Source organism: Phaenicophaeus curvirostris, chromosome 15, assembly GCF_032191515.1.
Source record: "Phaenicophaeus curvirostris isolate KB17595 chromosome 15, BPBGC_Pcur_1.0, whole genome shotgun sequence".
NCBI classification, from domain to species: domain Eukaryota; kingdom Metazoa; phylum Chordata; class Aves; order Cuculiformes; family Cuculidae; genus Phaenicophaeus; species Phaenicophaeus curvirostris.
In genome coordinates, this window is record NC_091406.1 from 20,085,598 (window position 1) to 20,110,282 (window position 24,685).

The window sequence follows — 24,685 nt, forward strand, 5'->3', positions numbered from 1 at the left end:
CCCCTGCAGCTCCTTCTGCCATTAATTAACTCTCCCTGCTCCCACGATGGGGAAAAAGCCATCATCCTGCACCCCCTGATTTTGGTGCATCTGTCCAGCAGCATCTCCCTGGCTTTCTTGGTGGAAATGATGCAAATTCTAATATCCAAAATATTTTATATCACAGTCAGCAATTCTGGTGTTGGGTTGTGTTTACCCATTCACTTCTTTTACTCAATAGAATGTGAAACGTGTTTTTCCCATTTGCTTTAAATATCAAATTAAAAGTGAAAAGGAAAAATAAATAATGGAGTTTGCATCATTTCCACCAAGAAAACCAGGGAGATGCTGCTGCGATGTCCAACGCCGTCGTTTTACACTGCCACTGTGTCCCCAGCCCTGAAAACCCATCACTGGCTGGGAAGGATAAAGGGCAGAGGCACATCCATGGCTCTCGGCGAGCAGGGAGCTCGGCCGCAGCGCATGTGCACAGCGAGCCAGCGTCTTCGGGTTCCTAGATTAAAAAAAGCTTTCCCTGCCGCCAGGAAGAAAACTTTGGGCAGCGTCCCCCAGCCTGTGAGCAGCAGCCCCAGCAAAGCCCTGGCCAGTCCCGGCAGTGGCCGATGCTCGGAGCTGGCAGGGACGGGGCGAGCGTGGGGGGCTGCATGGGCACCAGCGCTCCGGTCCTTGTCCCAGCGCCGGTGGCTGCTCCAGGAGCTCTTGGCACTCGGTGATGGAGACACCTGCAAGGAGCTGCGAGGCCAGGGCTGCAGGGGCCAGGTCCTGCCACCCTGTCTGAAATGGCGCTGGGAGGGGAAGGGAGGGAGGGGACCCCGAAAGAAATGCCCCAGCTGGTGCCTTCTGCGGGGGGACCCGTGCAGGCAGAGCCACAGCCCAGGATGGTTTTAGGGTACAGGCTGATCCCGCCTGTGTCCTGCCGAGCACCGAGGACATGGGGACAGCAAAATGTCACATCAGCACCACTCCCTGCCAGCTCCAGAGGTCCTGGGGAGCCTCCATCGGGGACTCCTTGTGGCTGGGGTCTTGGCATTCACCCCCTGCCCGCTCCCAGGATGAGAGAGAGGGGACCGGGAGGATGTGAGAGGGGACACTGGGGGCAGAGGGAGGGGACCAAGATGATGCTGAGGGTGGACATTGGGGACAGAAGGAGGGGACCAGGGTGATGCTGAGGGGGATACTGAGGGCAGAGGGAGGGGACACTGGGGGCAGAGAGTGGGGACTGGGGTGATGTGAGTGGAGATGCTGGTGGCAGAGAGAGGGGAGAGAGAGGGGACCAGGGTGATGCTGAGCAGGGACACTGAAGGCACAGAGAGGGGACCAAGGTGGTGCTGAGTGGGGAAACTGGGGGCAGAGAGAGGGGACCGGGGTGATGCTGAGTGGGGACACTGGGGAGAGAGAAAGGGGACTGGAGTGATGTGAGTGGGGACACTGGGGACAGAAGGAGGGGACCAGGGTGATGCTGAAGGGGACACTGGGGGCAGAGGGAGGGGGCACTGGGGGCAGAGAGAGGGGATTGGGGTCATGTAGGCAGGGACACTGGGGGCAGAGAGAAGGGAGAGAGGAGGAACTGGGGTGATGCTGAGGGGGTCACTGGGGGCAGAGGGAGGGGACCGGGGTGATGCTGAGCCGGGGACACTGGGAGCAGAGAGAGGGGACTGGGGTGATGTGAGTGGGGACAGTGGAGGCTGCGGGAGGAGGCTGGGGTGATGCTGAGCGGGGACACTGAGGGCAGAGAGAAGGATCTGGGGTGATGCTGAGGGGGACACTGGGGACAGAGAGAATGGTCTGGGGTGATGCTGAGCGGGGACACTGGGGGCAGAGAGAAGGGTCTGGGGTGATGCTGAGCGGGGACGCTGGGGGCAGAGAGAGAGGACTGGGGTGATGTGAGTGGGGACAGTGGAGGCTGCGGGAGGAGGCTGGGATGATGCTGAGCGGGGACACAGCGGGCAGAGAGAAGGGTGTGTGGTGATGCTGAGCGGGGACACTGGGGACAGAGAGCGGGGACCCCTCGAGCAGCGGGCGGGGAGCCCGGAGCCGCAGCCCGGAGCCTGTCGGTGCCGAGCGGAGCCGCCCGCGCCGCGATCGATCCGCATCGACCGTCCCCGCCGCTGCTCCACTTTCCAGCCAATGTGGGGCGGGCGGGAGCCCCGGCGGTGGCACCAACCCCCGCGCTGCCCCGAAGAGCCGGCATGGACCGCGCGGAGCGCACCGCGGGCACCGGCACCCGGAGGGCACCGGCGGCATCGCTGGGCTCCAGCGGAGAATCAGAGAATCAGAGAATCACCAGGTTGGAAGAGACCCACCGCATCATCGAGTCCAACCATTCCCATCAATCACTAACCCATGTCCCTCAGCGCCTCGTCCACCCGTCCCTTAAACACCTCCAGGGAAGGGGACTCAACCCCCTCCCTGGGCAGCCTCTGCCAGTGCCCAATCACCCTTTCTGTGAAGAATTTTTTCCTAATGTCCAGCCTAAATCTCCCCTGGCGGAGCTTGAGGCCATTCCCTCTTGTCCTGTCCCCTGTCACTTGGGAGAAGAGGCCAGCACCCTCCTCTCCACAACCTCCTTTCAGGTAGTTGTAGAGAGCAATGAGGTCTCCCCTCAGCCTCCTCTTCTCCAGGCTAAACACCCCCAGCTCTCTCAGACGCTCCTCTTGTTCTCCAGCCCCCTCACCAGCTTCGTTGCTCTTCTCTGGACTCACTCCAGAGCCTCAACATCCTTCTTGTGGTGAGGGGCCCAGCACCACCAGGCACAGGAACGGGCACTGGGAGGGCACCAGTGGCACCACTGGACACGGGAACAGGCACCAAAAGGGCACCAGCAGCGCCACCGGGCACTGGTGGGCACAGAGAGGGCACCAGCAGCAGCACTGGCACCACCAGGCACAGGAATGGGCACCAGGAGGGCACCGCTAGCACCGGTGGGCACCTGAACGAGCACCAAGATGGCACCAGCAGCACTGGAATAGGCACAGGAACGGGCACTGAGAGGGCACCAGCAGCACCAGCGGGCACCAGCAGGCCCTGGGAGGGTACTGGAAGGGCACCACCAGCACCACTGAGCACCAGAACGGCATTGTGAAGACATCAGAGGCACCAGTGGCACCTGTGGGCACTGGGAAGGCACCACCAGTACCGCTGGGCACAGGAACAGGCACCAGCAGGGCACTAGGAGGGCATCACCAGGCACCAACAGGGAAACAGCAGCACCATCAGCACCGGAATGGGCACCGGGAGGGCACCTGTGGCACCACTGGGCACGGGAATGGGCACCAGGGGGGCACCAGCTGCACCAGTGGCACTGGAACAGGCATAGGAATGGGCACCGAGGGGGCACCAGCCACCGAGCACCAGTGGGCACCAGGAAGGCACCAGGATGGCACCACTGGGCACCATGAGGGCACCATCAGCACTACCGGGCACAGAAACAGGCATTGAGAAGGCACCAGCAGCAGTGCTGGGCACAGGAATAGGCACCACTGGCATCATCGGGCACAGGAATAGGCACCACTGGCATCATCAGGCACCGAATCAGGCACCAAGAGGGCAGCACTGGGCAGCACCGGGCACCCACCACCCACCAGGCAGAGAACTGGGCGTCCGACTTGGCACTGAGTGAGCACAGGATTGGGCACCCCAATGGGCACCGCAACGGGCACTGAGCTGAGCACAGGACAGTGTGTCCAAATGGGCACTGAATCAGGCACCTGGAAGGTACTGGAAAGGACACTGAGCCAGGCACCCAGACTGGCACAGAACCGGGCACCTGAACTGGCACCCAACCAGGTATCAGGTAGCAAACTAGGCATCTGAAAGGGCACTGAACTGGGCACAGAACAGGACACAGGATCAGGCACCCAACTGGGCACCGAATCAGATGCAGAACCAGGTGATGGACCAAGCACCACATCAGGCACCCAAATGGGCACCGAACTGGGCACATAACAGGGTGCCAACCTGGGCACCCGAATGGGCACTGAGCAGGGCACTGACCTGGGTATCAAACCAAGCACAGAACCGGGAATCTAACTGGGCACTCAAACAGGCACCAAACTGGACACTGACACAGGCACAAAATGGGTCAGTGGAGCAGACACTGAGCTGGGCACTGAACGGGCACTTGTCCAGGTACCAAACAGGGCACAGAAGTGGGCACAGAATCAGGTACCCAGCTGGCCAGCGGCACTGAACCAGCCATGGAACCAGGCACTGAACTGGGTACAGAACTGGTCACAGAACTGGTCACAGAGCTGAGCCAGAACCAAACAAGGCACAGAACCAGGCACCACGCGAGGCAGCACTGCAGTGGGCACTGAACTGGGTGCCAGACTGGTCAAAGAACTGGGCACTGGTCTGGGCACTGCTGCACTGAACACTGCACTGGGCACCAAATTGGGCGCAAAACCAGGCACTGAACCAGGCACTGAACCAGGCACTGCTGAAGCAGGCACTGAATCAGACTGGGCAGTGTCATGCCAGAAACAAGCCAAGCACCACATCAGGCAGCCCTGTGCCAGCATGAACTGGGCAGCACCACACCAGGCATCAAACAAGACACTTAACCAGGCGCTGTGCTGGGCACAAAACATGACTGGGCACTGTGATGGGCACGATCAAACCGGGCACTGCCACACCAGGCACCGAGCCGGGCACTGAACCAGGCACAGTGCCAGGCAGTGCCAGACCAGGACTAAATCGGGCAATGCCATGCTGGGCACCGCACTGGGCACTGTGACATAGGGCAGTGCCATATGGGGCACCGCAGCACTGGGAAGCGCACTGGGCATCACCACAGCAGCCACTGTACCAGGTGTAACCACACCGGGTGCAACAACTGTATGGCACGGGCGCCGCACCGCAGCGGCACCGCTGCCCCTGGCACTGCGCTGCCAACCTACACTGTGCCACCGCCCTGCAGCACCACCCTGCACCGACACCTCGCACGGTGGCTCACGCTCCGCACCATCCCGCTCCTCCTCCCCGCTATCCCGTCCCAGTGCCTCCCCTGCCGCCCAGAGTGACACTGTGCCAGGTCCCCACCCCACGCCCTGCAGCCCTTCACACTGGCTCCCTGTGCCAGCAGATCCCCAGGAAGGTGGATGTGTGCCCTGAGGACACTGACACTGCAGTTCTGTCCACCTTAGCACCCATGAGGGACTGCTCCTGTGCCTACCCAGCCCTGCCACCTGCCCCAAGGGAGCAAATGCTGCCCGCGGTTAGTTGGGTGCAGCAGCAGCTCTGCCACCCTGGCTGCTGGGATGGGCACAGCAGAACCCCTCTGCCCTAATGCCTTTGGGTCCAGAGGGACATGGATGGGCTGGAGAGATGGGGCTCTGCAAGACTCACAGAGTCCAACGAGGTCAAGTGCAAGGTCCTGCATCTGGGTCGGGTCAATCCCAAGCACGAATCCAGCCTGAGCAGAGAATGGATTTGGAGCAGCCCCGAGGAGAAGGACTTGAGGTGCTGAGGGATGAGAACCTCCACATGAGCCAGAAATGTGCACTCACAGCCCAGAAACCAACCATGTCCTGAGCTGCATCCAAAGCAGTGGGAGCAGCAGGGAGGGAGGGGATTCTGCCCCTCTGCTCTGCTCTGGTGAGACCAAACCTGGAGCCCTGTGTCCAGTTCTGGAGTCCTGAGCACAGGAAGGACATGGGGCTGTTGGAGCGAGTCCAGAGGAGGCCACGGAGATGATCCCAGGGCTGGAGCACCTCCTGTACGAGGACAGGCTGAGAGAGTTGGTGTTGTTCAGCCTGGAGAAGAGAAGGCTGTGGGGAGACCTTAGAGCAGGGAGGGGCTCTTGATCAGGGAGTGCAGATTGGATGAGGGGGAATGGTTTTGAACTGGAAGAGGTGAGATTGAGATGAGATCTTAGGGAGAAATGTTTTGCTGAGAGGGTGGGGAGGCCCTGGCCCAGGTTGCCCAGAGCAGGGGTGGCTGCCCCATCCCTGGAGGGGTTGAAGGCCAGGTTAGATGGGGCTTGGAGCCCCTGATCCAGTGGGAGGGGAGTGGAACTGGATGGTCTTCGGTGTCCCTTCCGACCCAAATCATCCCATGATTCTTTCATTTGCGGAAGGGCACTGATCCGTGGAGCTGGGGACTTTACCCCAGCTGCCCCTGAAGCACGGCCAGGCAGGTCCCCCCGAGCTCCTGCCGTGCTGGGAGGGGGCTGTGGTCGACGTGCAGCCACAGGAGGGTTGCCAGCTTGCGTTATTTCCGTGATAGCACCGAAATATGTCCAAACACTGCCTCCATTATCTCCTCTGTGGCTCTCGGCGTAAGCGGGAGAGCGACCCGGGCATGTTTTGAAACGCAGCCTTTGCGCTAGGTACACAAACCAGCGGCTTTTGCTTACCACGGAAACGCTCGCCGCCGGCTTAATAGAGCAGCTTTTGATTGTGTGGGTAATGCTTTCGAAACCTGCCCACTGCTCGCCTCGACCGCTTTACAACCGGCAACGCAAACAGCTGAAAAACAAGGCTGGCCAGAGCCTGATTTGAAAGAGGCTACTAATAAAGGTCCTGCTGCTCTTTGACCAGATGTTAAGAGCACCGGTGTGCGCTTTTTTTCAAAGCATCCTTTGTGAAAAATCTGGGAAAGGGGGATTTTTCAGTGTCTGATGACATGGCAGTGAGAACTTCAGAGGATGGTTTTGAGGAGCAGTGAGTAGCTGGAGATGCTGGGAGAGGGAGAAGTGTTGGGAGCAGCAGGAAAGGTGGGAGAAGGGGTCTCCCGGGCTGTGTTCACAGCTGTGGGGTCCCCGCTGGTGCACCTTGGCTCTGGGCTGGCATCCCCCATCTCCTGCTGAGGTGCCCTGTGCAGCTCCCGGAGTGCCCCTGGCTCAGGGAGGTGCTGGCTCAGATCGGATTCCCACGCGGGACCACACCAGCAACCCAGCTCTGTGTGTGGGGCCCTAGAGATCGTAGCGCGTACATGTGCGACCAGTCTTCCCAGTAAGAAAGCACTGAGTCCCAGTTGAAGCAGGCAGTGAGGGGCTGACAGGGGCCGGGGGGGGGGGGCGATCAGAGCCCCCCCAACGTGCCATCATCACGTGGGGCTGGGTCCATGGGAGAGGCAGGCAGGACCTTTGGGACGTGACTCAGTTTCCCCGCAGCAGTGCTGGCGGGGGCACAGTGGTGGCGGTGGCCGTTGGGCTGGCAGGCGAGCGGTTGCTGAGGCTTCCTGTTTCTGAAGGATCCGGCTGGCATTGTGCCGCACAGCGAGGGGGGCAGAGCCTCTTCTTGCACCTGCCCAGAGCATCTGCTAGGGAGAAAATCTCCATGGCAACTCTGCCGGTTCCTCCATCCCTGTTCCACGGGGGGCAGGGGGCTCTGCCTCTGCCTCCCCCCATGCAGCCGGGATGTCCCCATGGTGGGGACAGGCCACTGGCACCCTAGGAGATCAGCTTCTGGGGAAGGAAGGCTTTGCCACAGGGCAGCCCCTTCCCATCGAGGCCCTGTGAGGGCTCTGGGTCTCAGACTGCCAGCAGTGGGAGGTGAGATCTGGGATTCACCCAGTTTAGGGGGTGATTCCCCACTTTGCTCCAGGTTTCAAGGAGGACAGATGGTCTTCCCTGATACATCCCACCAGGACACTCTGAACCTCATTGCGCCTCAGCTGGAGTTGAGACCTTTGCCCTTTCCAAAGCAGGGGAGGAATTTTGGGCAGGTGGCATGAGGTCCAACAGGGCCAGGGCTGCTGAGCCTGGAGCTGGCACTGAGCTTGTCTACAGGGTGCAAAGTTCACGCCACTCATCTGGGCATCCTCCCCTGGGACTCCTGCTGGGGTTGCTGACCCTGGTGTGAAGCGCTGCTGTCTCTCCCTCACCTTGTACAGGTGCAGGTGAAGAGATGGGAGTTGCTTCCTTGGGTGTGGAGGTCCTTGTTCTTCTTGGTGTCCCTTGGGAATTTAAGAAGGGGGAGCACCTTGGCCAACTCTCATGAACCTTGAGCAGCGATTGACTTGCTCTGCCCCAGCTGCAGGGCTCTCCAAGGGGCCGTGGGGCTCAGCTCCATGAGCTGTGGGCACTGAGAAAGGGCCACGGGAGGGGTAGGACGAGGTGGTTTTCAGCTGAGACTGTGGAGGAAAGGGAGGGAAATGGAACTGGAAGCAGCATTCTCAAGGAGTACGGCAAGTATCCTCACATCAGCTACCCTGCCATTTGCAAAGGCACAGAGACAGCGAGGGCAGTGCTGGAGGGATTCAGCGTCTTGCAAACCCTCTCTTGGTTCCAGGAGTGACTGGGATGCTTGGCATAACCCAGCCACCATAACCGAAGGCCACCAGTTCCACCAGTGCCTGCCATCCTCGTAGCCCCAGCCTGGCCGGCTGTGCCTTTTCTTCTCCTTCCTGGGGTGGGCGAGCACTGCGGACACCCCCTGCATACCCTGTCTCCTCACTGAGCCCCTTTCTGAGGGCATTCAGGTGATTCCTCAGCTGCTGGAAACCCACAGTCTGTGCATTTTGATAAGGAGGAAGCAAGTTGTGGTGCTGAGCACCAGCGAGGGGAGCCCAGCCCGCGCTCTGGGTGAGGGCAGCACCATTTCTTGGGTGCAGACAGGTTGTCCCCCTCCAGCCAGCTGCCCGAAGCTTTCATTTCTGCAGCGAGGATGCAGCCAGCCCCCATGGGGAGAGACAGCCTCTGCCCCAGAGCAGAGGGAGGAGAAAGTGCAGCACAACTAAAGGAGTGACCAATTTGTTTTATAAAGGTGAGAAACTGAGGCATGGCACGATTTAGGGGCATGGTCTTGACCTGTGTCCCATGGGTGGGAGCTGATGGGGAATGCAGATGGCCCGAATCCCAGGCTTTTTTTCTGAGTTGCTGCTGAATCTTCCCACAGGCAAAAAAATAGCGATTTTTGATTGTCTCTGAAGCATCCATTGAGGATGCTGAGCCCTCAGGAAGGAGGGAGCAGTTAGTGGAAAGTCTCCCAGGCTGTGTGCCCAAGTGTGGGGAGATGGTCCAGCTGCTGGGGAGCAGGGGACAGAGATGATGTCCTCCTCAGGACTGTGTTGGAGTTGAGTATTTGGGATCATCTGTGAAGTGCAGTGAGTGTCAGCAGCCAGATCTCCTTGGAGAATCTGCTTGGGCACACAGTGGTCCCCTTCCAGAGGGTCATCCACACCTTGGGAGCTCAGGGCAGCTGGTACCTGCTGGTACTACCTGTAGATTGGGTTCTTGTTGGGACAGATTGGCCAGGGAGCATGCAATGGCCAAAGCAGCACCAAAACACCGCTCCTGGTATGAGGACCTCACTGCTCTGGGACCCATAAATCTGAAGCCACGGCCAGGGCATTACTTACAGGAACTTGGCTTCCACCTCCAGGGAGTGTTTGCCCCTCCTGGGGACCTTGCTGTGGGCTTGGAGCCAGCTGCTGCGTACTGGGTGTCCCTTGCCCTGGCTGCTTGTGGGACACAGGTGCTCTCAGCCCAGCTTTGCCCTTGTCCCAGGTTACGTGCCAGGTGGTGGGAGAGTTTGGCCTTTGCTGCGGGCAGAACAAAGTACTTGTTGAGAACTGTCCATGTGTGAAGATAAAACAAAGGGAATGTCACGTCCTGGGGCTGCCGTCTCCAGGAGCAGATGATGGGGGCTGGGATGCGTCAGAGGTCAGCGCTGCTGGTGCCTGAACAGCACGAGATGTGATGGGCTGAGCTTATCGGCTTCACCCCTCTCAGACATCATCTGTATTGTTCGTGCAAAGCAGAAAGATCCCAGGGGTGTCTGAGCCTGAGAAGTGGATGAGAAGCTCAACGGGAGCTGTCAATGGGTGCTGGCAGCCCAGAAAGCCACCCTTGTCTTGGTCTGCATCCAAAGCAGTGGGACCAGCCAGCGAGGGAGGGGATTCTGCCCCTCTGCTCCGCTCTGGTGAAACCCCACCTGCAGCCCTGTGTCCAGTTGTGGAGTCCTCAGCACACGAAGGACATGGAGCTGTTGGAGTGAGTCCAGAGGAGGCCACGGAGATGATCTGAGAGCTGGAGCACCTCCTGTATGAGGACAGGCTGAAAGAATTTGGCTTGTTCAGCCTGGAGAAGAGAAGGTTGCAGGGAGTCCTTAGAGCAGCTTCCAGTACTGACCCAAACCATTCCATGATTCTATGATTCGAAGGTTCTATGAGCCCTGAGCCCTCTCTTTTGCCCCACTGGAGAGGGTTGTGTCCCTCCCATCCCGCTGTGCCTGGATGCCAGCAGGAGGTCCACAGTTGGCTGCAGAGGGTCTCATCCTGACCAGACTTGCTCTGGAAAGCAGGACAGGTGGCACTGGCACATTGAGTGGCACTGGTGCCCGCAGGGCGGCTGCTGTCCCTACTCTGACAGTGACAGAGGAGCTCGGATGCCTGGGACTTGGGCAAGGGCTGGGCAAAATGTGCTCATCCCCTTGATTTGGACCGGAATCTGCTATTTCAGTCGCTGTGACCTAATGCTCTGGAGGTGCCTTTGAAAAGAGCTGGCGGGTGGCGCCAGGGGCTGGGTTTCAGCAGTGCTCCAGAACCTGAGCTGTGACGGAGCAGCACCGCATTCCAGCAAAGCAGGGCAGTCAGACAGAGAAATCCTGAGGAACTGCATGTGAGGAGAGGGAAAACATTTGATCCAGGTGATGCCAGAGCCCTGGGTCACTGCAGACTGTGACAACAGGAAAGGATGGCAAGGTTCAAGGGAGCGATGCTGAAATCACCGCCTCACAAATGGCACCAAAATCAGCCTTTTCCTGTAAATAATTTGTCTGGATGAAATGTTTTTTCCTGATGGCAGCCAGCCCCTTTAGGGGTTAAATTGCAGCCCTGCCTAGGGAACTGTAAAAGGTGTTTCCGAAATCTTTCCACTGCCCCGTTGTTTTTATGGCCAGGAAAGGCAGGGCAGGCCTGGCTGGGCAGGAGGCGGTGGCCGCCAGGCGAGAGTGGGAAACTGAGAGCAAGGGGGGCTCAGGCTGGGAATTCAGGGCTGGGGAAGGGGGTGGAGAACAAGTGTTATGAGGAGCAGCTGAGGGACCTGGGGCTGTTCAGTCTGGAGAAGAGGAGGCTGAGCAGAGACCTCATCATGCTCTCTCTGCAGCTCCCAGAAAGGAGGTTGTGATGAGATGGGTGCTGGTCTCTTCTCCCAAGGAACAAGTGATGGGATGAGAGGAAATGGCCTCCAGTTGCACCAGGAGAGGTTTAGGCTGGATATTAGGAAAAATATGTGAAGCCCTGCTAGAGGTTGCCCAGGGCTGTGGTGGAGTCTTCATCCCTGGAGGGGTTCAGAAAGTGTGTAGCCGTGGCACTTCGGGACATGGTGGGGTTGAGCTGGTGGCTGGACTGGATGGGCTTAGAGGTCTTTTCCAACCTTATGATTCCATGATTGGGAAAGTCACAGAGCAGCAGGAGTGGATGCAGGAAGGGACCTCCCCTCTATCAGTGCACCCTGAATGCCATGGGGGTGGCAAATAGTCCCTCTGGCTTGGGGGATGATGTGACTCTGCTCGGAAGGAGGTGTTGATGTCAGCTTCAAGTAGGGTTATGGAGGGGCAGGAGAGCCTGGGTTGGTGTTCTGGGGATCGTGGAGTGACATTCAGCCAGCCTTGATCTCCCACCCTTGCCCAGTGTGAATGGCTGAGACCTTTGTGAATCTCCAACAAGGGAGACGATGGAGCTGATGCCCTGCTGATGGTGGATCTCAAAGTTGAAGTGGGTAGAGACACCAAAGTTTACCAATCTGAAGGCCACAGGGATGCTGTGGTGCTGCCTGGGTGCTTTCCTCCGTGTACCCTGGGCTATTTAACTTCATCTGTGTGTCCTTGGATCAGGCTTGGACACATATGGGAGGCAAAACCCCAGGTGTGCTGGCCATTGGTGCGCTGGACACCCCAAACCTCACATTGCAGAGAGCGTGGTCAGAAGGCAAGTTTTGCTCTGGCTCATGCTGAGTGTCCAGGAGGCTCCCTCCTGCCAGATCCCTTCTTTCAGCCACCTCCAGCACTGGCGCTTGCACTGTACTCCCTCCGTCCTGCTCCCCTGCACAAGCCTTGGCTGCCCCCCATCCCTGTGCCTTCAGCCCAGATAGGGTTCCCAGTGATTCATGCTTAAGCTCAGGCCTAGAAATCTGTGTCCAGGCTGTGGCAAGAAGCATCCAAGAAGCAGCAGCCAAGTTTGATTTTGGGCAAAAAGGCTATTGAATTCCATAACCTGTGCAGTGCAGGACACGAAAGGGGAAGGTAGCTTAGGAGTCACCTCTCCAAAACATCCTTGTGTTTGCAAGGGGAGGTGTCTGGGCTCCAGGCACCGCTGCACCTGGGAAGGAGCATCCCAGCGTTAAGAATAAATGAAGCAAAAATGCACTGTTTTTTGATGCTCTCTGTTCTCATGAGACCCCACCCGCAACCCTGCACTCTGTTCTGGAGCCCTCAGCACAGGAAGGGCATGGAACTGTTGGAGTGAGTCCAGAGGAGGCCACGGAGATGATCCTAGGGCTGGAGCACCTCCCATATGAAAACAGGCTGAGAGAGTTGGAGTTGTTCAGCCTGGAGAAGAGAAGGCTGTGGAGAGACCTTAGAGCAGCTTCCAATCCTGAAAAGGGCTCCAGGAAAACTGGGGAGGGGCTCTTAATCAGGGAGCGCAGGGATGGGACAAGGGAAAATGGTTTTCAGTGAAAGACAGAAGATTGAGATGGCTTCTTAGGGAGAAATATTTTCCTGTGAGGGTGAGGAGGCCCTGGCCCAGAGCAGTGGTGGCTGCCCCATCCCTGGAGGGGTTCAAGGCCAGGTTTATGGTGCTTGGAGCAACCTGGTCCAGTGGGAGGTGTCCCTGCCCATGGCAGGGGGTGGGACTGGGTGGGCTTTAAGGATCTTTCCAACCCAAATAATTCCATGATTCTATGGGAATTCTGCAGACGTATGGCTCATAGTTGGGGCCAACTCACTATTGTGTGTGTGGGTGGCTGGCAGGAGCAGGCATTTGGTGGCCAGGCTGGACTGGCCGAGTTGAGGGGAATTTCTGTTTTGGCTCTGTGCCTTTTCTTGCTTTCAGAAGTAATGAAATGCAGGAGCCAGCATCCATGCCCCATTAAAGACTGCAAATTTCAGCACGAAGCCATCAGGAAATGCAAATTCTCGGGTTGACTCTCAGCTCTACCTCTGTTGTGGCAGCAGAGAAAGGGGCTGGCACGTGGCTGACCTTTGCTACCCTGATGAAATCCCTGGCGATGCTCGGCTCACGGCCCTCACCCCCCTCCCTGCACCCTTTGTCTTCCCCCACCTATGCCTGGGCCCACAGCGCTGCCAGCACTGAGGGACACGAAGGGGGAGGTGGTGGCGCAGGGTGGTGTTCGGGTTCCTCTGTGAGGGACTCCCATGCTTCGGGACCCTGTGCGCATCCCTGTGGCTTAGGTGCTCCCAAGAGGCTGAGGTTCCCAGGGAAGCAGGATAGGAGGGGGCGAGCTGTGCCGCGGGTGCTTTGGCTGCGCAGGGATGTGTCTGTCCCCAGGCCAGTGAGGGTGACAGCCTGAGGAAGACAAAGAGAAGGGCTGTCAGTGGAGGAGGCTGCAGAAGCCCTTTCTGCAGCCGCGAGCACCGCCTGTTCTACCTCACAATTGCACTGTGCTGTGCTGGCAGGGACCTGCCTTTCCATAAATTTGGGTGGAAGGGAGAGTTTGGCAGAGCCCTGGGCTGCAGGGAAGGATTTATGGCTGCTCTGGCAGCTCTGTGTTCTCCTTGCAGGGCTGGGGCTCCTGCAGAAATGCCCTTTGGAAGGAGCAGGAGGAGGCTGAGGAGGAGGAGGAGGAGATGGAGGAGGTAGCACGTCCTGGCTTCCATCCTGGGAACGGGATCCCAGCCCCTGATCAGGGGAGCGTGGGGGCTGGAGGGGGCAGGACGAGGAGACACATCCTTGCTCCACCCGTGGGTCTGCGGTGACCATGAAGTTGGGAGTGTCAGGGCAGGGATGGGACCCCCATGCCAGGCTGGAGGTGGGTGATGCTGCCCAGCATGGGCACAGCAAGACATTGTGTCTCCCAGCAATGGGGAGGTGGTGGGGAGACACCTAATCTGCCTCCAGGAAGCTGGTGATATCTCCCAGCTCCATCCTGGCCACATGCTGGGGGCCCTGGAGCATCTCAGGACACCTGGAGCATCTCTTCCCCTGGGGTATCTATGGCAAAGCCATTGGCTGCTGTGGGTCCCAGTGGTGAGCACCATCCTCCTTGGCCAGGTAGCAGCACATTTCTAGGTGCGTGTTTGCTGGCAAACAGTGGGTTTCCACTACAAGTCCATTGCCTCCTGCCTGGCTGGCAGCCTAGGGGTCGTCCTGGGCGATCCCCCTGGCTCAGGCAGTGCATGTCCATACAGCCCTCCTGGAAGATATCAAGCCCAGGAAACATCTGGGGCTGGGTCGTGAGGCTGAAAACTCGCTCCGACAGCTCCAGCTTGCTCTGGACTATCAGAGGTGAAGAGCTGTGCTGCCCCAGGCTGCTGGGAAAGGACTTTTTTCCCTCTTTCCACTGAAGTTTGAGTTTTCCAGGCAGTGTTATAGCTTTCCCAGCAGAGCCTCTCGGCTCTTCATTCTTCCCGTCTCTCCTGCCTGCTCTCTTTAACTCAAAACCAGAGTTGTCCGACAAGGGAAACACGTCTCCAATGTCCCTCTTCTCTCCTTCAAAGCGAGCACAAAAAAGGTATTGGCCGTGTTTCCAGATGGAAACGTGAGGCCTGAGGACAGATAAAGAGTTTTCCAAGGCTTGGAGCAAGGTGTGGACAGCGCTGAGAATAGCATCGTGAAATCTCAACTGCCAAGCCCTTAGCCTAACCAGAAGGTTATTCTTCTTCCCTTATGCTCATACATATCCATTAGGATGAGACCATATGTGTGAGATGTAGATGAATTTCTTTCCTCTTGACAAGTCCAGTTGGTCTTCCTAGGTAAGGAGATGGTGGTCGGTTCCCATCCAACTCTAGGCTGGCTCTTTGCCGTGATTTCTTGGGTTGTGTTTGCCCCAGAAGAGATGGAGCTACAAGTCGGAGCTTCAGACTTAGTTCATCTCCACCCGCTGGGGCTTTCTGTGCCAGACATCCCTGGGGAGCTGCAGAGCTCTCCCCTCAGCGTGGGGGGTGAGTGAGTGCAGGGGAACCTTTGGCGGAGCAGAGCAGCAAGGTGGGATGGAGTGGTGGGGAGGAGCTGCTGTCTGGTCCCCAGTAAGGACCCATGTTCCTGTTCAGGTCACAGAGGGCTTCCTGGTGAAGAGGTGGCTTCTCTGACAGCAGGAGAAACTGGGGGGCACACCACAATGCTCCTGCTTCTCAGGTGGCTGCACAAGGTGTCTCCCAGAGGATCTTGATGAGACGTTTCACACCTCAGCTTACCCAAGAATTTGGTGCTGCCGTTGTAGTTGAACTCTGATGTTGAAGGGCTCCTTGAAGATGAAGCACGGAGAGAAGCAAGGAGCCTACAGGAAAGCTGGGAAGGGGCTTTTGATGAGGGAGTGCAGGGATAGGATGAGGGGAACAGTTTTCAGCTGAAAGAGGGGAGATTGAGATGAGATCTTAGGGAGAAATGTTTTGCTGTGAGGGTGGGGAGGCCCTGGCCCAGGTTGCCCAGAGATGTGGCTGCCACATCCCTGGAGGTGTTCAAGGCCAGGCTGGGTGGGGCTTGGAGTAACCCCATCCAGAGGGAGGTGTCCCTGCCCATGGTAGGGGAGGTGGAACAGGATGGGCTTTGAAGTCCCTTCCAACCCAAACCATTCCATGATTCTATGATCTTGGAGGGTTTGTAGGTGGTGAACGAGACTTGTAGTTATTGCTCAGCCCCTAAGCTTCTTTTCCGAGGGAAGAGTCATCTGGATGTAATGGGTCCTTTTGATGTCTTCCAATCCATTACAGGATCAGTGCAGAGGTGGCACCAGCCTGGATGATGGATGTTGTTTAGGTGATCAAGGGGGGAACCGTTTCCTATACCCACAGAGTCAGATCTGTCAGCTGCTTTCAATAGCATCGATCACACATCGCTGCTGACATCTTTTATGGGCAGTAGGTGGGAGCAGAAAGGAGCACGGTGGGTCTGGGGCACTGCTCCAGCGTGTAAGGGTCAGGGGTGATTGGTCCTCAGGTCTCAAGTGGTGGAGCTGGGCAAAGGAGATGAACGCAAGCAGAGAGGGTAGTGTTTGAGAGTTCTTTCTGAAGGAAGGATATTTATGACTTATGTCCAAGGTGTCTTGGTTGAGGCTCAGCTCCGATGGCTCTGCTGGGAAGAGGAGACTCAAAATGTGACCGGGCAGGATCTCACAGAGGAGGAACCCACTGTGCACCTTTTCTCAGAGGCCTCGTGACCATGGGAGTTGTTAAAGGATCCCTTGTCTGCCAGACCGTCTCAGCCTGCTCGGAAGGTGTCTGGACGAGAGCTGGGGAGGCAGCATGGAGATGGGTGTGCTGGGCAGGAGGTGATGTCCTGGCTGCCGCACTGGTGAGAAGGAGCCCAGCACAGCTTTCACAGTTTTTTTTCTCCACGGCTCCTGACTCCAGCGTGCCCAAATTAGCTCTTGCCATAAGTAACTTCTGATATTTCCCGGGGAAATCATTTATCTTGGATGTCTCTTTCTAAAATTGTGGTTGCCCTGATCCGTTGCCGTTTACTCGTTTGGGTGGATGGCTGTTGCAGGCAGGACGAGTTCGGAAAGGCCCATCCAGCCCCACAGTCCCTGTGCTGAGGGCTTGAGAGGAGGGACCACGTTGAGCACCAGAGGTGACCGTGCCCATCTCGTCACACCAGAGCTCAAACCCAACCCTCGCTCAAGCCTGGGCCAACCCCAGGAAGCTCAAGGAGTGCTGAGCAAACACATGCTGGTGTCAGTTGGGGTTTCATGGGTGGTAGCTCCCACTCAGAACCCACGAGAATCACCCAGAAGAATCTCACAGTCCGCAGGGCGAGGACAGCAGCACGTGTCCTCTTGGCCCAGGTGGTGGGCCCAAAGGCTCCTGTCCCACCACAGAACAGATATGGGATTTGAGATAGAGACACAGGACTGTCCAGGAGACAGAACACGTGAGGACATGAGCAGAGCAGGAATAATTCCCCCCTGCTTGAGTCTGGCTTGCTCTGCATTTGAGCTCCCCACTGAAGGGCAACCACCCTGCGCTGAAGCTGGGTGTTCTCCTGCCACCAGCGCCTTCCCAGACTCGGCTGCTCAGCTGCAGCTTGAGCCGAGCCAAAAACCTGCAGGCGCTAGGAACACTCCCGTGTTAATGTGACCCAGGACCGGTGTCCCCTCCCTGTCCGTGCCTCATGGCACTCGCCTGAACCTCTCTTGTGTTCAGGGCTCAGGAAACGCTTCCAGAAACTGCCAGCAGCAGCCGTAGGCAGCAGGAGCCACCAGGAAGGGATGCGAGCCACGTCGCTGTGCCCCAGCCCCGCGGCTGCCTGCCCTGCCGGCGCAGGCAGATGGCTTTTGCAGGGCGCTCCGGATGTTGGAGCGAGGCTATTTTGGACCACGTGGGCGTCTGAATTCCAGGCGAATCCCCAGCTCAAAAAAAAAAAAAATCCCAATGCCTGCCAGGGTCCCCGGAGGTGGAAATGCTGCAGCTCGAGTGTCCTCGTGGCTCTCCTGCCACCTGGCACGTAGGCGTGCTGGCAGCTACGCCCCACAGCCCCACAGCCCACCCGGCCAGGACCCATCGCGCCCTTCTCCAGCCATGGCTGCGTGTTCCGAGCCCCGGGATGACCGTGGGGTCCCTTGGCACCGTGTGAGCAGCTCCTCAGCCCCCTGAAAGGGCTGACTGGGGTGGGGGTCCTGCTTTGCCACCTTGCTGCGGGCTGGGGGGTGCTCGCCAGCCCCCTGGATCCCCGTGCCACGCTCCCCTCTTGCTGCGCCGGGATGGGATGGGAGAGGGCAGAGGGAAACGGGCTTCCTGCCCTTCTCCCAGCCGCCGGCGCGGCGTCTGTTTGCTTTGAGGCCCGGGTCCCTCCTGCCAGGACATTCCCGGGCAGCGGCTGCTGCCGTTTGCAGAGGAGAGGGGGGACAGCCTGGCCCCCCAGCCACAAAGGCCGGTGCCTCTCTCCTGCCCCTCACCCGCATCCCCATCCCCAAGCACCTCGGGGACCCAGGCTGGGCTCCCACTGGGGACATGGACCCGGCAGCCCCGTGGGACATCCTTGTGTCCCCCCAGCCCCATCCAGGAAAAGATCCCAGTGCTGTGAGTGACACGTTCCCGGGCAGCGGCCAGCGCCCGTCATGTGGGAGACAGCTGGGGTTAAAAATTAACACAGACAGAGCCTCAATTAACTAGTGGTGGGGGCCGGTGGAGGGCTACGTGCTGCTCGGGGCACCCCCTGGCTGGTTTTCCAGGCTCTCGGAGCTGGGAAGGTGGGGAAGCCCATGGCCCCCTAGCCAGGGACAAAGGGGTCGAGCTGCTGGTAGGTCACTCCGACCCCATGCGTGGTGGGTGCTTTGGGAGGTCAATGCCCCAAAATTGCCTGCTGCCTCAGCTCAGCTTTGTGGTTCCATCAGGGCCAAGGGGAGCAAATAAGTTTCTGAAAAAAGACAATGTCTTATGCCAGCCTGAGCCAAGCCTTCCAGGACGGGGACTCCTGGCACAGCATCCAGAGGAGCTCGTCCAGCTTCCTGGGGGTGGGTCACACTAAGTTCCCCCATCTGGGCTCATTTCATTTTCAATGGCCAAAGAAACCCACAGCAAGGTCTGGGCTCCTGGCACAGCTTCTGGCTGGATTTGGGTTCCCTACACCCATTGCGGAGGAGGTGACAAGCGAATGCCAGCTCTGTAACCCACTTGGGTGGCAGCGGCCAGGCTCAGGGATGGGGTTGGGGGTGGGTCGAAGTGGATATTTTGGAGCACGTTTGTGCTCTGGAGGCTGTTGGGACACGTCTCCCACTCCTACAGCCTTGGCCGTCCTCCAGCTGCTGTCCCACAGGGCCCTGCTGTCCCCCGGGGGGTCACGGACCTTCGTGACCCTCTCTCACTACTGCAAGGTCGGGCTGCCCTACATCACCTCCGCTTCCCGGTCTTCCTGGTCCCAGTTATTCCCAACCACGTGCCTCCGCCTGGAGCCAGGCAGAGGTTCCAAATTTGCTTCCCTGCTGGGGAGGACTCAGCATAGGCCCCGCTGTGGGATCCTAGTGCCCTGCTTGGTGGGGGGGATTTTGGCACCAGTTCCCTCAGGAAGAGATCAGAGGCAGTGCTGCTGTTTGCAGGTGGCCTTGCCATCCTGTCCCCTTGCCATCCGCCCCTCACCTTCCATCCTTGTGGCCTCCATTGTGGCCTTGTCACCCTCCAACTCTGTCCCTCTTGCCCTCCATCCCTGTCCCATTTGCCATCCATCCTCATCCCTGTCATCCCTGACCCCTCACCCTCCCTGTCCCCTCACCCTCGCACCCCTCACCCTCCAGCCCTGACCTGTTTGCCCTCTGTCCCTGGCCCCCTCACCCTTCAGCCTTATTCTCCTTGACTTCCCTCCCTGTTGCCTTCACCTTCCACCTCCAGCCCCATCATCCTCCATCCCTGTCCCGTTTGCCCTGTCCACAACCCCCTCACTTTGCATCCCTGGTGCCTTCATCCTTCATCCCTGTCCCCCTCACGGGCCACCTCCAACCCCTCATTTGCCATCCCTTTCCCCGTCATCTCCCATCCCTTTCCCCTTCATCCCCCATCCTTGTGCCCGTCCCCATCCCCCCCAGCTCCCAGCACACCAAGGGATAAGGGTCCAGCCCCCATAAGGGTATTATAATTGATAAGGGACCTTGCCCCCATGCACTGGTGATGCACCAGTTTTGGGGCACTGGGAGACACCTCCTCCCCGAGGCTGGGGCCCTGGGTACCAGCTGATGCTGGGAAGCTGGAGGTTTGCTGGGAGCGCTGGGCTGGAGCAGCTTTGCTGCTGCCACTGAAAGCAAGTCCCTGCTTGGCTCTGTGCCTCAGTTTCCCTTCTCTTAGAGGACTTACAGGCAATTTTCATTCCCGTGAATTTCCTGAATATGCTGAGCAGTGAAATCCCACCATGGCTGAGACAGGACCTTTGGTGGGCAGTGAGCTCTGGGTATGACCACTGCGGGCCCTGTCTTTGTGGGGGACGTTGCCCCGTGGCTCACGGGCAACGGTGGAGTCCCCACCCCTGGAGGGGCTCAAACCGTGTGGCCATGGCACTTGGGGACATGGTTTAGCAGGCACAGTGGTTTTGGGCTGGTGGTTGAACTGGGTGAGCTTAGAGGGTTTTTCCAACCTTAATGATTCCACGATTCTGAGGTGGCATCAGGGGATCAGGGCACACTGAGGTCCTTAAGAATAGCAAGAAAAGGGCAAATAGAATGAGGGGGGAGGGAAAACAATCTGGGTGCGAAGGTGTCATGTGCCGGGCAGCGTTGCTGGCGTCACCGTGGCCGGTGCTGGTGGGATTGCTGTCCCCTCTCCCGCGTCACTGGTGCCACCCACATCCCACGCGCCTGGCACGAGGCTGTTCCATCGCCTTTTCTGAGGGGCGTGAGGCTGGATGGCAGCAGCGGGGGAACCCGAGGAGGAATGAGCTGAAGAGCCCAGCAGTGATGCCAGCCGGGTCTGGGCATGTGGGTGACCCTGGAGATGGGGCAGTGCCCCCCTCCACCGCTGCCAGCCGGGAGGGTGACTTTGGGGAAGCCAAAGCATCATCATTAGAAAATCCCAGGCACTAAATATGCAAAAGGCGCATCATTAACGAGACGTGGATCAAATACAAACAGCGCATCCGTGCCTCCCCCCACCCTTACATTTTGTGTTTCGTTCCGAGGCGGGAGTGGGGTGGGAAGTGATTTCGCATTCCTGTGAAGAAAAAAAAAAACTCAACACAAACCCAGTTTCGTTCCTGTCAGGGTTGCTGCGTTCGGGAGGCTTTGGGGATTTTGCTGGCAACCGAAAAGGCTGCGGGAATTGGGGGTGGTGGTGTTTTTTTGGGCTGTTTGTCCCTGGGAAGCCGCTCTCGGCTGGGGAGCGGGGGTTTAGTGGATTTGATAAGGCTCCCGTTTCTCAGTGCCCACCCCTCATAGGGGAATGAAAAAAAAATCCCCTCCCTTGGAGCAAAAAATCCTGCCAAGAAGTTGAGCAGGAAACTTCTGGGTCAAGCTTGAGCAGACCCAGGGACCCCAAACGGTGGGGGGTTGTGCCCCCTCTCCCAGTGACCACTCGGGCATCGGTGGTTTATTGCGCTGGGCAGCAGGTTCCAGCTCAGGGGGCTGAGGGGCTGGGGTTTGCTGCCACCCTCCCCGGTTATTCTGGACGGGGGCAGGACCAGCAGGGTCCCTCCTGGCAGGGGCAGGAGTGGGGCGCAGGGGCTCCGAGGATGGGATCCTTCCCCCCGCCCCAGCACGGTGCTCCCTGTGCACTCCAGACCTTGTGGTGGGATGGGGATAGGGGGCTCTGCATCCCAGGGGTCCCCCCATCTGCACCCCGAGTACCTTGGGGCATGCTTGCTTCTGCATCCCACTGCCAGACCGAGGGCTGGGGTACACGGGAGGGACACCCCGCAGGGGACAGAGGGGTGGGACACACTATGGGGGGGCAGAGGGATGGGGTACGAGGGAGGGACATCCCATGGGGGGGCGGCACAGGGATGGGGGACATGTGGGGGTGTCACCCTGTGGGGGGACAGAGGGACGGGGCACACACAGGGGGACACAAAGAGTGACCGTGAGCGCTCTGGGGTCACCTCATGGAGGGGAGAGAGAGATAGGACACCCCACAGAGGACACAAGGATGGGGTGCACGGAGGAAGGGTACAGAGAGAGTTGGGGTGCATGCAAGGGGACAGAGGGCTGGGGTATGCAGAAGGGACACCCGATAGGGGACAGAGGGATGGGACACATCATGGGGGGGACAGAGGGAAGGGGTACGAGGGAGGGACATCCCATGGGGGTGGCAGAGGGCTGGGGGACACAGAGGGGACACAGCGGGATGGGGTACATGCAGGGGGACACCCTGTGGGGGGCCAGAGGGATGGAGAATGCTCTGGGGTCACCTCATGGATGGGACAGAGGGATAGGACACCCCACAGAGGACACAAGGATGGGGTGCACGGAGGAAGGGGACGCAGAGAGTTGGGGTACACGCAAGTGGACACATCGTGGGGGGACAGAGGGATAGATTACACGACAGGGGCACACACATAGGGATGGGGCACACACGGAGGACACAGAGGGACAGGGTACATGCAGGAGGACACCCTACGGGGGGACAGAGGGATGGGGGTTGCTCTGGGGTCACCTCATGCAAGGGACAAAGGGATGGGGGATGCTCTGGGGTCACCTCATGGAGGGGACAAAGGGATGGGGGATGCTCTGGGGTCACCTCATGGAGGGGATGGAGGGATGGGCGCTCCAGCTTCACGGGGTGGGTGGGAGCCACCCCCGCGGCTCAGGGGTGGGGGTCGCCCCTGGGGGCACACGTGGGGACGTCGCCTCTCGGGGCAGGGGGGGCACGGTGGGGTGAGGCCCGTGGGAACGGATTGGACAGGGACAAGGGGGGCACGACGGGGTGATAGCAATGGGGACGGGTGGGGTGACACCCGGGGGGGGGTATGGGGGACACAGAGGGTGAGATCTAGGGGAGCGGCAGGGATCAGGGAGTGGTGGGGGTCACACAGGGCAGGGAGGGTCGGGGACCCCCGGGGTGGGGGTGCATGGGGCAGTCTCGGGGTGCACACGGGGGGGTGGGGCAGCCCAGGGGGGTGCAAAGGACAGGGGGAGGTGAGACCCGGGGGGGCACAGGGGATGAGAGTTGGGGTGAGGGGAGGCAAGACCCGGGGGGCTGCACAGATCGGGGGGGCCGAGCAGCGAGATAGGAGGAGGCATGGGGGGGAGCAGGACAGCCCGGAGGGGGGTGAGCAGGGGCTGCCAGGCGGGGGGAGGGAGGCACGGGGGGGTGGGGGCTGGGACCCGGGGTGGTGGGGGGTCTGGGACCCAGGGGGGGCACCGAGAGGGTGGGTCTGAGTCCTGGGTGGCTGTGGTACACGGAGGGGGGGATTCTGTGACTGGGGGTGGGTGGGCTCAGGGTTGGGGGGGAATTGGTGGGGGGATAGATGTGTGAGCACAGGGTGCCGGGGGGGATGCCAGGAGCTGGGGGGCACCGGACTGGGGGGTTCTGGGACACAGGGTCAGGGCGAGATCCGGGGAGGGGGGGTGGTGTGTATGGGGAACAGGGACTGGGGGGGCAGCTGGGGGTGCCAGGACCCGGGGGAGGCACAGGGTGAGGGGGTCTAGGATCCGAGGGGGGTCATGGGGAGTATGGGGGAGGTGGGGCGAGATCCGGGGGTGGGGGTTGCACGGGGGGCAGGGACGAGGTTGGAGCTGGGGGTGCACAAGGCTAGGAGTGCCAGGGCGCAGGGCGGGGGGGGCGACACCGGGCTGGGGGGTGGTTCTGGGACCCGGGGGGCTCACAGGCTGGAGGGGGGATACCGGGGAGGGAAGCGGAGTGTGCACGGGATGGGATGTGCCGGGATCTGGGGGGCTCTGGGACCCGGGGGGTGCATGGGGGGAAGATTTGAGGGGGGGGGGGGGCAGGGGGGGCAGGGACTGGGGGTGCCAGGGCCCGAGGGGGTGCGCACCGGGCGGGTTGTCGTTCTGGGACCCGGGGGGGATGTTTGTGACCTCGGGGGGGTCATAGGGCAGGGGGGTACTGGGGAGGGAAGCGGAGTGTGCACGGGGTGGGGGGTGCCGGGACCCGGGGGGTACACGAGGGGGTGGGGCGGTGGCGTCTGTGACCCGAGAGGGGATCATGGGGGGAAGAGGGGGGGAGAGACCCGGGGGGTGGGGGGGGGCGGTGAACGGGGCGCAAGGACTGGGGGTGCCAGGATCTTGGGGGTGGGCACCGGGCGGGAGGGGGGATGTCTGTGACCCGGGTGGGGGTCACGGGGTGGGGGGTTACTGGGGAGGGAAGCTGTGTGTGCAGGGACGGGGGGTGCCGGGCCCCGGGCGGGGTCACAGGCTGGGGGGGGGATACTGGGGAGGGAAGCGGAGTGTGCACGGGGTGGGGGGGGGTGCCGGGACCCGGGGGCGTCTGGGACTCAGGGGGGTGCATGGGGGGAGATTCGAGTGGGGGGGGTGGTGTACGGGGGGGCAGGGACTGGGGGTGCCAGGACCCGAGGGGGTGCACTGGGTGGGGGGGGAGTTCTGGGACCCGGGGGGATGCACGGGGGGGGGGATGTTTGTGACCTGGGGGGGGTCATAGGGCGGGAGGGGGTACTGGGGAGGGAAGCGGAGTGTGCACGGGGTGGGGGGTGCTGGGACCCGGGGGGGGTCACAGGCTGGGGGGGGGGGATACTGGGGAGGGAAGCTGTGTGTGCAGGGACGGGGGGTGCCGGCCCCGGGGGGGTGCACGGAGGGGTGATTCGAATGGGAGTGGGGGTGCACGGGGCGGGGGATGTATGTGACCCGGGGTGTTGGGGGGGTGGTGGTGTCACGGGAATTACTGGGGAGGGGGCGGCGCGTGCAGGGGCGGGGGGTTCGGGACCCGGGGGGGGGGGGGGGGGGGGGGGGTCTGTGCGCGCGCGGGCGGCGGGGGGCGCGCGCGCCGTGCGGAGCGCGGGGCGGTCCGGTCCGGTCCGGGTTTTGCCGGCAGCCGCGGGCAGCGGCGGCGGCGGCGGCGGCAGCGCCGTGCAGCGCGGCTCGGGGGCTGCGCACTCCCAGAGCGAGCGGCGATGTGGAGGTGGGTGTGCGGCGGCGGCGGCGAGCACCGAGCCCGCCTCGGCTCCCCTC

The 24,685-nt window shown here is 60.4% G+C and overlaps 2 protein-coding genes across 2 annotated transcripts in view; one reads left to right on the top strand and one right to left on the bottom strand.

Moving 5' to 3' along the window:
• Window positions 1–24,685, bottom strand: part of ZMAT2 (zinc finger matrin-type 2) — a 205,046-nt gene that overhangs the window by 158,617 nt on the left and 21,744 nt on the right. The gene's annotated exons all lie outside the window — the stretch shown is intronic.
• CXXC5 (CXXC finger protein 5) overlaps window positions 24,509–24,685 on the top strand; it is a 37,001-nt gene continuing 36,824 nt past the window's right edge. The window contains exon 1 of the mRNA XM_069869678.1: window positions 24,509–24,635. The gene's annotated coding sequence lies outside the window, so the exon portion shown is untranslated. The remainder of the gene's footprint in view (window positions 24,636–24,685) is intronic.